The 13,032-nt window shown below is 45.1% G+C and overlaps 1 protein-coding gene, 1 long non-coding RNA gene and 1 pseudogene across 4 annotated transcripts in view; 2 read left to right on the top strand and 1 right to left on the bottom strand.

Moving 5' to 3' along the window:
* The window catches only part of LOC127530050 (uncharacterized), a 451,280-nt gene that overhangs the window by 177,473 nt on the left and 260,775 nt on the right, over nt 1–13,032 (bottom strand). The window lies entirely within an intron of this gene.
* Nucleotides 1–13,032, top strand: part of LOC114663997 (A disintegrin and metalloproteinase with thrombospondin motifs 16) — a 301,817-nt gene that overhangs the window by 49,084 nt on the left and 239,701 nt on the right. The window lies entirely within an intron of this gene.
* On the top strand, nt 4,648–4,825 carry LOC114664265 (uncharacterized; annotated as a pseudogene).

Here is a 13,032-nt window from a genome sequence, read left to right as displayed (position 1 = left end):
CCCAACAAAGCTTGCCAGTCCTGTCCACTTAATTCTTCCAAAGTAACATCAAGTCAGGTTTTGAAAGTCTCTAAAGTCCTACTGTCCACCACACTACTTGTTCACTTATTCCAACTGTCTGTGGTTCTCTGTGTGAAGATAAACTTCCTACTTTTTGTGTGCAATTCACCCTTCACAAGTTTCCAACTGTGTCCACGTGTTCTTGATGAACTCATTTTAAAGTCACCGTTTCGATCCACTGGACTAATTCCCCTCATAATTTTAAACACTTCACTCAGGTCTCCTCTTCATCTCCTTTAAAGGCTCAGCTCTTTCAATCTTTCTTCATAACTCATCCCCTGTAGCCCTGCAATCAGCCTAGTCGCTCTTCTTTGGACTTTTTCTAGTGCTGCTATGTCCTTTTTGAAACCAAAACTGCACACAGGACTCCAGATGAGGCCTCATCAGTATGTTATAAAGCTTGAGCAGAACCTCCTTGGACTTGTACTCCACACATCAAGGTGCTATATAACCCCTAATTCTTCCAAAATAACATCAAGTCAAGTTTTGATGGTCCCTAAAGTCCTACTGTCTACCACACTACTTAACAAGCTTCCAACTGTGTCCCCGTGTTCTTGATGAACTCATTTTAAAGTCACCATCTCGACTCACTGGACTAATTCCCTTTGTAATTTTAAACACTTCAGTCAGGTCTCCTCTTCATCTCCTGTAAACGCTCTGCTTTTTCAATCTTACCTCATAACTCAATCCCTGTAGCCCTGCAATCAGCCTAGTCGCTCTTCTATGGACTTCGTCTAGTGCTGCTATGTCCTTTTTGAAACCAAAACTGCACACAGGACTCCAGATGAGGCCTCACCAGTATGTTATAATGCTTGAGCAGAACCTCCTTGGACTTGTACTCCACACATCAAGGCGCTATATAACTCCACATTCTTCCAAAATAAAGTCAAGATTTGAAGGTCCCTAAAGTCCTACTGTCTACCACACTACTTAACAAGTTTCCAACTGTGTCCCCGTGTTTTTGATGAACTCATTTTAAAGTCACAGTCTCGATCTACTGAACTAATTCCCCTTATAATTTTAAACACTTCACTCAGGTCTCCTCTTAATCTCCTTTAAAGACTCAGCTCTTTCAATTTTACCTCATAACTCATTCCCTGTAGCCATGCAATCAGCCTAGTCACTCTACTATGGACTTCTTCTGGTGCTGCTTTGTCCTTTTTGAGACCCAAACTGCACCCAGGACTCCAGATAAGGCCTCACCAGTGTGTTATAAAGCTTGAGCAGAACCTCCTTGGACTTGTACTCCACACATCAAGGCGCTATATAACCCCACATTCTTCCAAAATACCATCAAGTCAAGATTTGAAGGTCCCTAATGTCCTACTGTCTACCACACTACTTAACAAGTTTCCAACTGTGTCCCCGTGTTCTTGAGGAACTCATTTTAAAGTCACCCTCTCGATCCACTGAACTAATTCCCTTCATAACTTTAAACACTTCAGTCAGGTCTCCTCTTAGTCTTCTTATGTTGATGTTTTGATCTGAACTCTTTATCTAGTGGCTTTGAAATGATATCTACCTTTTTCCAATGCCGTCTTTGACTTTTATGGGCACTGCCATCTTTTGCTGTAAGCTGCTTTGTATGTAATTAGCACACCGGTTTGGTGTGACAGAATCAAAGGTCGGCCCAGACATTCCAGTTCATCTGAGATTTGGATTACAACTTTGGAACCTGTTGTGCTATTTGCTTATCACATATTTTCTAGTTATAAACATTTAGGTGTGCACTTTAACATTACTGTTTGGCTTTGTCATTTGATGACCGGTTGGTTAGTCTCCTTGGTAACAAACTCAATTTGGTTTTAGCAGATATTTATTACTTCAGTTTTCGTCTCACTTTGTTCTGCCTGTTGTGCAGAACACTGGTTGTCCTGAATAGCAACATAACTAGTAACTAGTAACAAAAGCTAAATTCAAAATGGAAGAGTGGAAAGATAATAATAATAATAATAATAATAATAATAATAATAATAATAATAATAATAATAATAATAATAATACATTTTATTTAAAGCACCTTTCAAGGTACCCAGGGCCACTGTACAACAATACACATAAAATCATCCATCCATCTATCCATCCATTATCCAACCCGCTGAATCCGAACACAGGGTCACAGGGGTCTGCTGGATCCAATCCCAGCCAACACAGGGCACAAGGCAGGAACCAATCCCGGGCAGGGAGCCAACCCACCACAGGACACACACAAACACACCCACACACCAAGCAAACACTAGGGCCAATTTAGAATCACCAATCCACCTAACCTGCATGTCTTTGGACTGTGGGAGGAAACCGGAGCACCCGGAGGAAACCCACGCAGACACGGGGAGAACATGCCAACTCCACGCAGGGAGGACCCGGGAAGCGAACCCAGGTCTACATAAAATCAACAAAAGGCAATATTAAAAAGGCCCTATGTATTTTCTCTCCCCCCAGTTGGTCCTTCCATTAAGAAGGCGTCCTGACTGGGCAAGGGTGACTGTCCACCACAATACTTCCTGAACACCTCGTATAAAACACAGTTCTGCTCTACGATTTTGACTTCATCTGTCACCTTGCACATGACGGAGATTTCAGCAGTTTTCTGGGAGCTCACGCTTGCAAATATATGAAGGTGGCAACAAGTGAACTAGGCAAGGCCATCCAGGAGCATTAAAGATATAAACTCAGACATTTCGTACAGCCTTTTTAGGTCTGCACAATGTAATCATACCCTAGTGGGAGTGATGTCAACTTCATAAAACAAAGTGTGAAACAACTCCACCTGAGGCTTAGTTAGTGTTGAGCCTGGGGTGGAGTGCCAGCGTGAAAGCTGAGTTAGAGACGGAATTACAGTTCTTTTTAGTCTGTCTCTGAATACATGTCTAGCGTGGGTCAGACACATTTATGCTGGTCATACCATGTGTTTGTAATCCCTTTCTGGTTGTGAGCGTTTTTAATTAATCTACTGGGATCTGAGGTGGACCAACAATTTGGGCAATGAGCCCCTTTAATAAGATGGCTGATGGCTTCATTTGCAGTATTCGCCAATGTGCCGGAGTGTTACATTGCTTATCGTGCTGCCAAGTGCATTGTGTAATTTAACATAACATCCCAAGGAGACTGCTGTGCAAAAGTGGTGGTGAAGTGCGGCCGCTGATGACCATTGACGTCTGTGTTGACTGAATCGAGTACGGATCACGAGCTACATCAATTTGTTGGTTCTCAGAACTGGTTCACTAGAAGCAAAGAAAGTTGAATTTTTTGGGAATAGATTTTAGGGTGAAGGCTTCAATAGCAAAGCCCAAGTCTATTGTGATAATCCCTGAGGGGGAGGAGCTTAGGGTTCCATACTTTGAGAGCAGCAGGCCGGATTTTCTTTAATTATATTGTAATGATTTAGGAATGGTGCCGAGGCATTCTGGTTTGTGTGACAAGGAAGAGAGGACATGACAGCTACAGGGTGAGCCAAAATGAAGTAGCACATTTCTCAGGGTCATTTCGAGAGGTAGAGGCAGCCGACTGGGTTAGGGTCCTTTGATAGGCAATCCCTTGTAGTTTTTAGTTGGCAACATGCCTTGGTCCGGTACGCACTGTGTGTTCCTCAAAAAAAACAAATCCATCATCACTACGCAACGTGCCTTCCAAACGCACTTCAGCATTCCTCGTCACGGTGACGTCCCAAATCAGAACAGTGGGTGGCTAAATTTAGACAGACGGGTACAACATTGAACAGAAAATCTCCAGGCCGTCCTCGGACTGTATGAATGCCTGACAACATCCAAGCTGTAAGGGCGTCCATTTTGCCATCTCCTAGACGTTCAGCGCATCTTCTGCCTTAGGCATTTCCAACATGTTTTTGATTTTGCATACGGACCTTAATTTTCATCCATACAAAATGATGGCAGTGCAGGAACTCACTGAGAGAGACTGGGAGAGCTGTAGAGAGTTGTGTGCCAACATTCTGCAAACCGGTCATCGGGAGGCCATCGTCATGTGACATCAGCGACGAGGCACATTTCCATTTGAATGGTTGCGTAAATAAGCAAAACTTTCACCATTGGGCTGAAACAAACCCCCGTGACCCCCACACAGTGAGCACACGTGTTACAGTTTGGAGCGCCGTTGCAAAAATTGTCATTGTAGGCCCTTACGTTTTTGAGGAGGCGGGAGCAACGGTCACCGTCACTTCAAAACGTTACATTGAAATGCTAGAAAACTGGAAGAAACGGATGTGGTGGATGCCTGGTGTCAACAGGATGGAGCAACAGCTCATACGACACGGAGATCCATGCAAGTTTTGCCGGAGATGTTTTTCTGAGGAAGCTGATCTCCCTGCGCGGCGATGTCAGGTGGTCTTCACGTTCACCTGATCTCGCTCCGTGTGATTTCTTCTTCTTGTATTCCTTTTCTTGTGTCGCAATGAAGTTTATTTTATCTTGTAGAGTTTTTGTAGAATAAACATTTGAAATGTGCTACTTCTTTTTGGCTTACCCTGTAAATAGCAACCACCCTAACATTATGTTTACCCCCGAGAAAATGATTTAAAAACATAGAATTACAAAAAAAATTAATGTGTAACTGAAACATTCAATTCATTCATTATTTACCTGGCAGGGGAGATACCATGATCACTAAGGGGGTTCCATGATCACTAAGGGGGTTCTCCCAAGGCGAGGCTCATCCATTGCACTCCAGGTGTGCAACGCCTGCAATTTCATGCGGGAAACTCAAATGCATAATTTGTGGTAGTGGTGGACTGCGTTCGCACTCTCCCCTGATTATCATTTATTTACATAAATTTTTCCTTGGGATTAATAAAGTTTATCTCATCTAATCTAATCCATTTTTCCATTACTTATACGAAGCTGGGTTGAAGGGGGCAACAGTCTTAGCAGTGAGGCCCATACATCCTTCTCCCAATCTACACTTGCCAACTCATATTGTGGGATCCCAAGGTGTTCCCAAGCCATCTGTGAGATTTAATCCTCCCAGTGACCCTTGCGTCTTTCCCGTGGTCTCCTCCCAGCTGGTCGTGCCTGTAAAACCTCCACTGGGAGGCGTCCATTTTAGATGCCTGAACCACCTCAGTTGGCTCTTCTCGATGCGGAGGGTAAGCAGCTCTATTCAGAGCCTCTCCCAGATGTCTGTGCTTCTCACTGTCTAACTCAAACATGAAAATGCCAAAACATCAACATAATCACAGCAGGAAAGGTCACCATATTGCCAAAAGTATTGGGACACCTGCCTTTACCCACACATGAACTTTAATGACGTCCCATTCTTAATCCATAGGTTTTAAAATGTTAGTTGGCTCTCCCTTTTCAGCTGTAACAGCTTCAGCTTTTCTGGGAAGGCTTTCCACAAGGTGTAGGAGTGTGTTTATGGGAATTTGTGACCAGGAGAGCATTTGTGAGGTCAGGCACTGATGTTGTACGAGAAGGCCTGGCTTGCTCGCAGTCTCTAGTCCAATTCATCCCAAAGGTGTTCTGTTGGGTTGATTTCAGGGCTCTGTGTAGGCCACTCCAGTTCCCCCACACCAGATTCGCTCCTTGTTTCTTTATAGACCTTGCTTTGTGCACTGGTGTGTGCACAATCATGTTGCCATCCCCAAACTGTCCCCACAACGTTGGGAGCATGGAATTGTCCAAAATGGCTTTGTATGCTGAAGCATTAAGAGTTCCTTTCACTGGAACTAAGAGGCCGAGCCAACCCCTGAAAATCAACCCCACACCATAATCCCCCCCTACACCAAACTTTACACTTGGCACAATGCAGTCAGGTAAGTACCGTTCTCCTGGCATCCGCCAAACCCAGACTCGTCCATTGGATTGCGTGATTCACCACTCCAGAGGACACGTCTCCACTGCTGTAGAGTCCAGTGGCGGTGGGCTTTACACCACTGCATCCAATGCTTTGCATTGCACTTGGTGATGTCAGGCTTGGCTGCAGCTGCTCGGCCAATATAGACTCATTACATGACGCTCTCTACGCACTGTTCTTGAGCTTTTGGAGGCCTGTAGCTATTGACTCTGCAGAAAGTTGGCGACGTCTGCCCACTGTGCACCTCAGCATGTGTTGTCCCCGCTCTGTGATTTGACGTGGCCTACCAAGTTTGTGGCTGTTGTTCCCAATTGCTTCCACTTTGTTATAATACCATTGACAGTTGACTATGGAATATTTAGTAGCGAGGACATTTCACACATGGACTTATTGCACATGTGGCATCCTATCACGGTACCACACTTGAATTCACTGAGCTCCTGAGAGCGACCCATTCTTTCACAATTGTTTGTAGAAGCAGTCGGCCTGCCTGGGTGACTTTACACACCTGAGGCCGTGGAAGTGAATGGAACATCTGAATTCAATGATTTGGAGGGGGTCCCAATACTTTTGGCAATATAGTGTATGTCATGTGTCCACTGCTGTACTGATGTAGATTTAGTACACGTGTTTCATGCAACATGTTTTGAAACTATCGCTGATACGTAGCCTGGCGTCACAATTAGGACTCTGTTGTTTTGCACACTTTTCTTATATTATATTTTCTCCTGCTTGCACATGAGAGGATGGAATATCAGTGCCTGATCCGCATGATCAACGCCAACCATTGTGTTATTATTGGCTACCACAGCACAAGGCTTAGTGACTTCCACATTTCCCCTGACATGAAGGACAGTTGCTGCATTGTGAACAGACAGTGCTTAGGGGCTAATGTCTTTCTTATCTTTCCACTTGATTACAGTCATTTTGCCTTTTCACCATGCAGCTGCTTGCACCACGGTGAAGCTTTATGCAACTAAATCCACCTGCCATATCATAACGATTCGGCCATACAGTGCTGAATGTATCAGCTTCACTATCCGTGTCAACGTCTGATGACCAATTCATATTGTCATCACTATCTCTTGATTCAGGATTCAGGATTGGGTCACTGCTTTTTGCAGATGATGTTGTCCTGTTTGCTTCATCAGGCCATGATCTTCAGCTCTCTCTGGATCGGTTCGCAGCCGAGTGTGAAGCGGCTGGGATGAGAATCAACACCTCCAAATCCGAGACCATGGTCCTCAGCCGGAAAAGGGTGGAGTGCCCTCTCAGGGTTGGTAGCGAGATCCTGCCTCAAGTGGAGGAGTTCAAGTATCTCGGGATCTTGTTCACGAGTGAGGGAAGAATGGAGCGTGAGATCGACAGGCGGATCGGTGCGGCATCCGCAGTAATGCGGGCGCTGCATCGGTCTGTCGTGGTGAAAAAGGAGCTGAGCCGCAAGGCGAAGCTCTCAATTTACCAGTCGGTCTATGTTCCTACCCTCACCTATGGTCATGAACTATGGGTAGTGACCGAAAGAACGAGATCGCGAACACAAGCGGCTGAAATGAGTTTCCTCCGCAGGGTGTCTGGGCTTTCCCTTAAAGATAGGGTGAGAAGCTCAGTCATCCAGGAGGGGCTCAGAGTAGAGCCGCTGCTCCTCCGCATCGAGAGGAGTCAGATGAGGTGGCTCGGGCATCTGATCAGGATGCCTCCTGGACGCCTCCCTGGTGAGGTGTTCCGGGCACGTCCAACCGGGAGGAGGCCCCAGGGAAGTCCCAGGACACGTTGGAGGGACTATGTCTCTCGACTGGCCTGGGAACGCCTTGGGATTCTCCCGGAAGAGCTAGAAGAAGTGGCCGGGGAGAGGGAAGTCTGGGCATCTCTGCTCAAGCTGCTGCCCCCGCGACCCGACCTCGGATAAGCGGGAGACAATGGATGGATGGATGGATATCTCTTGATTCAACTAATGTCACAGTTTCAGTTTGTTCTAAAACTGGTTTTACAGATTTTTGCTTCACATGCCATTGTGTTTCTTGGTTGAAAGCTCCACCCTACTCATGAATATGGATGAGTGACCACAGAGTGGCAAAACGCATAGAAATATTCCGTTTTTTTGCAGCATAACAGTCCAACCCAAGACACACTCGGGGGGTAACCATTTTTACGTAGAATTTGAGCCCAAGAAATGCGTCAAGTACAGCAGTCAAAAAAATACAATAGAAATAAACTTATTTTTATCTTTTATTGAATTTATTAAAAGCAAATAACATTCCATACAGTCAAGTCAAACTTAACAAAACTAAATTCAAATCAACCCCCACCCATGAGAAAGAGAGGAAGGCCAACAGCCAGCGTAAAACTATTGAGGGTAGTAAAGAGTGTGTGGTACGCAGTCCGGACATCGTTTGAATCACGCAACACACGCTTTATTTACAAACTAGGCTCACCCGCCTTTTAAGGCGACCGACTTTTATCCTCAATTTGTGTGCGCTCCATGTGTACATCAGGCATGTAAGTCTAGGGAATGAGAACATCAAAGTGCCCATTCATAACAAGTTTTTTTATCCCCTGGAGTGTAGGACTACATAATAATATACTTGAAACTCATAGGGGAACAACTCTCCCGCTGCCATTAGCTCAGAAATGGTACCATAAGTTTGAGACTTTGACATTTCAGTGAGATACTAAAGCTCATTTGTATAAGAGATTCCTGACGGCATCATTGTAAATGGCTGAAACCTCGACCAATTACTTAAAACATGTCGTACAATGTCAGCCCGAATCTGTACCGGTAAAGACGGAGTTTCATGCACTAAATAAACTATAGATGAGAATAAGCAAGCACCATCTCCCCTGATATTTACTACGCGGTGAGGCATTTGTACTCCATCAACATTAATGGTTTCCAGAGACATAATTTTGTCTATTGTTCCAGCGCATTGCTCAGAAAAGCAAGGGAACGATGGGAGCACCAGAACTCTGCTCACATCGCGTCGCTTTGTATCGCAAGCCGCAAGTAGTAAGTCTGTGATAAGCGGAATACCGCTACGCTTTGCACTCACGGGACGGAAGGACAATCCCGACAGCTTTTATATAGTGAGATATATACAATAAAGTGCCACACAACCCCAAAACTCCCCCAAAGTCCAGGCCCCTCACAATGATGCCTTTCTTCAGGCTGCCTTCTTTCCACTCCTCCCGAGCTCCATCCTTCTCCGTTCCTGACTCAAACCACTGAATGGAGGGAGGCGGCCCCTTTGATAATCATCCGGATGTGCTCCAGGTGCCTCCCGATAATCTTCCGCCAGCACTCCCCAGTGTGGCGGAAGTACCGGCTGCGCACCCGGAAGTGGCGGAAGTGCTGAGGACCAGGGCTTTCCAGGCATCGGGGCACCCCCTGGCAGTGAATAGTGTATAGTGTATAGTTCCCGTGGTCCCCGAAGCCACCAGGGCAGTCGCCCGCTCGTGGTCTTGAGGAGGCGTAATCCCTCCTGCGGTCCTTCCTGGCATCCCGGCTGGTTGCCACCCCAGCCACTTGCCACAAGAGAAAGGTGTCTTTTCTCCCCAATATAAAAGCTTATTCTATAATGTTATTGATGAGGGCCAAGTTTTTAAAAAAAAGTTTTGCACAGATCCTCTAAGTGAGAATTAGATTTTTTCCAATTTCAAGCAGTATATAACATCAGTTACCCACTGACTGAAAAGAGGTGAAGTGGGATTTGTCCAGTTGAGCAAGTCTAGTGAGGTGAAGGCAATTACAGTTTGTTTGTCCTTCTCCACTTTAATGTTAATGTATTACAGGGGATTGGGACACCAAGGCTGTCTGAGAGGCATTTCAAGATTTTTGCCCAGAATATATTAATTTGGTACGTGCCCTGAACATGTGGCCTAGTGAGGCTGGGGCTCGATTGCAATGTTTGCAGGTTAGTTCTTCTCCTGGAAACATGTTAGACAATTTTAAGTGAGACAGATGAGCTCAAAAGTTTTTTATTTGAATAATTGAACGCTTTGTGAGTGATTTCTGTGAATGGCTGCCTTCCACTCCTTTTCTGAGATGTTGAGTAAGAGATCCTTTTCCCACTGAACTCTGGGATATTTAAAAGGAAGGGAGTTTAAATTGTTTTTATATATTATAGAAATGCTGCCTGTATCCCTGCGGTGGGCTGGCGCCCTGCCCGGGGTTTGTTTCATGCCTTGTGCCCTGTATTGGCTGGGACTGGCTCCAGCAGACCCCCGTGACCCTATAGTTAGGATATAGCGGGTTGGATTATGGATGGATGGATGTCTGTATCCTCAAGACTGATCAGTATCTCTTCTGGAATAGAAATGAGGTGGGAGGTGAGGAAAACTGGGCAGATTTCATTTAGCAAAGTTTCTTATTTGGAAATACTGGAAAAATTGTAGTAATGAGAGATTAAATTTGGAGTGTAATTGTTCACAGAATGCAAAGACATTATTTATGTACAAAGCTCTATGTGATTTAATCTCATTCATTTTCCATCCATCCATCCATCCATCCATTTTCCAACCCGCTGAATCCGAACACAGGGTCACGGGGGTCTACTGGAGCCAATCCCAGCCAACACAGGGCACAAGGCAGGAACCAATCCTGGGCAGGGTGCCAACCCACCGCAGGACACACACAAACACACCCACACACCAAGCACACACTAGGGCCAATTTAGAATCGCCAATCCACCTAACCTGCATTTCTTTGGACTGTGGGAGGAAACCGGAGCGTCCGGAGGAAACCCACGCAGACACGGGGAGAACATGCAAACTCCACGCAAGGAGGACCCGGGAAGCGAACCCAGGTCCCCAGGTCTCCCACTGCGCCACCGTGCCACCCCATTCATTTTCCAGACATTAAAAACTGTGTAAGTTCGAGAGGGTGGAAAAAGGTGGTCATCGTGTAGAGGTGCCACAGATTAAAATATTCTCTATCGTAAAATACGTCCTACATTGGTTCCATATTCTGAGTGAATGAAGGACAATTGGAATGTTAGTTTATTGACGAGAACTCGTATTTACTGGGGCACAAAGCAAAGAATATAAAGAAGTGCTGCAGGAATTCATTTCAATTGCAGACCAAGCCTGAGTGTGTGCATTTATTTGTGTCCATGTCCAGGTTTTTATGGCTTGTATGTTTGCCACCCAGTAATAAAATTGAAAATTAGGTAGTGCCATGCCACCTTCAGATTTAGGTCGTTGTGGGGTCGCCTTTTGAATTTGTGGGTTTTTCTAATTCCAAATAAATAAGGTTATGATTGAATCTAATTTCTTAAAAAATTGTGAATGTTTATGGGGATGTTTTGAAAATAGGAACAGAAGCTTAGGGAGGATATTCATCTTGATAATGTTAATTCTCCTTGCTAAAGTAAGATAGAGGGTAGACCATCTATTCACGTCTTGTTTAATTTTGTCCATGCAAACAGCAAAATTTTGTTGAAAAAGAGCTTTATATTTACTTGTGACGTTGACCCCTAGGTATTTAAACTGATCTGCAATGATAAAAGGGAAGGCGTCCAATCTAATGTTGTTTGCTAGAGAATTCACTGGAAAGACCACACAATAGAAATGGGATTTTGGTAGAGACTGCCAGTCATAGGATGCAAATATCAGAAAAGTCAATAAACTACAGAATTGCTAATATGCTAATATTCTCAATCTTACATTCTCTGGTCGGCAGTGAAAAGCAAGTCCCACTTTTGAATGTCTCCCTAACATGGAGATGCAGCTTTGCTAATTCCAGCCTGGCATTTACATAAATTGTAAGGTTAAACATTCACAGAACACTGAGGTATGCTGCATATTCTTGCGCTGTTGATAGGGTTGCCTTTATTATTGGAAAAGTGAATTGATGAAGTTTAAGGGTAAAGTCCAGGCCTTGTACATACAGTATGTGTCATTAGTTTAACAACGTGGAGCGCAGGATGAGATCAGGGGTCTCTGAGGCGATTCACCAGTTGGCTGAATACGTTTGTTATTAAAGGACCGGCTCCAATGCTCTTGGGGCAGTGTCATGGTGATGATGTAAAGGGAATTGTACAGGGAAAGATGTTTGGAATTAGAGAGGCACAGGAGAAGTAGTAGTGGAGCCAAAAAATAAAATAAAATGATCAGATAGAGAGGTGTTGATGTAAAGTAAATATATAGTAGGCGTGGAGAAGCGATTTAGCCAATACAGACATCGCCACTCTGGTAACATGATCAGGCAGTACTTAGAGTTCCCAAAATCAGGGTTCAAATGCTGCTCCCGTATTCACTGGAGTCTTTGTAAAATTTCCTTAGATACTACGGGCTTGAGAGTGTCCTGATAAAAACCAACATCTAGGCCTTTAATGACCTCTCGGGCACGGCCATCAGCAGTGTGTCTGTCTGCGGAGAGAGTGTCGACCTCGTCGAGAGGTTTACTGACCTCGGCAGTGACATTCACGTCTCTGGTGACTCTTCCTATGAAGTCAGTAGATGGATTGGGAGAGCATGGGGGGTCATGAGGTCGCTGGAAAGGGGTGTGTGGTGCTACCGATATCTTTGCAAAAGGACGAAGGTCCAAATGTTTAGAGTCCTGGTGCTTCCTGTTTTGCTATATGGTTGCAAGACATGAACGATATCCAGTGACCTCAGATGAAGACTGGACTCCTTCAGTGTCTCTTCAGACAATCCTTGGGTACCACTGGTTTGACTTTGTGATGCTCACAGTGTCCAAAATGAGGCACATTACCTGCATTGTGAGAGAGCGTCAGCTACGACACTACGGCCATGTGGTGCAATATCCCCAAGGGTGATCCAGCTTGTAGGATCCTCATTTTTGGAGATCTGAGTGGCTGGACCAGGCCAAGGAGATGCCCACATAACACCTGGCTGCGGCAGATAGAGGGGTCATTTCCGGAGAGTGGGATTGGACCGCGTGTCTGCCTGAGGGGGTTGCCAACCAGGATCCCAAGCTGTTTCATCATGTGGTGGGTGCAGCAACACGATGTACCAGTGCATGCTCTCCAAACTGACCTGACCTGACTCCAGACACTAACAATATAGTATTTACATTCATAAGATTGATTTAGTGGGTCTTGTGGGAAGGAATTATCCCAGAATCTACTGGTTCAAGTGTCAATGAACCTGAAGGGAGGACTGATAAAAGCGGCTGTGCCGGATGGCAGAGGTCTTGAATTGCCTTGG

This window comes from Erpetoichthys calabaricus, chromosome 13 (genome assembly GCF_900747795.2).
Source record: "Erpetoichthys calabaricus chromosome 13, fErpCal1.3, whole genome shotgun sequence".
Classification (NCBI taxonomy): domain Eukaryota; kingdom Metazoa; phylum Chordata; class Cladistia; order Polypteriformes; family Polypteridae; genus Erpetoichthys; species Erpetoichthys calabaricus.
This window is presented reverse-complemented; position numbering and strand designations above follow the sequence as displayed.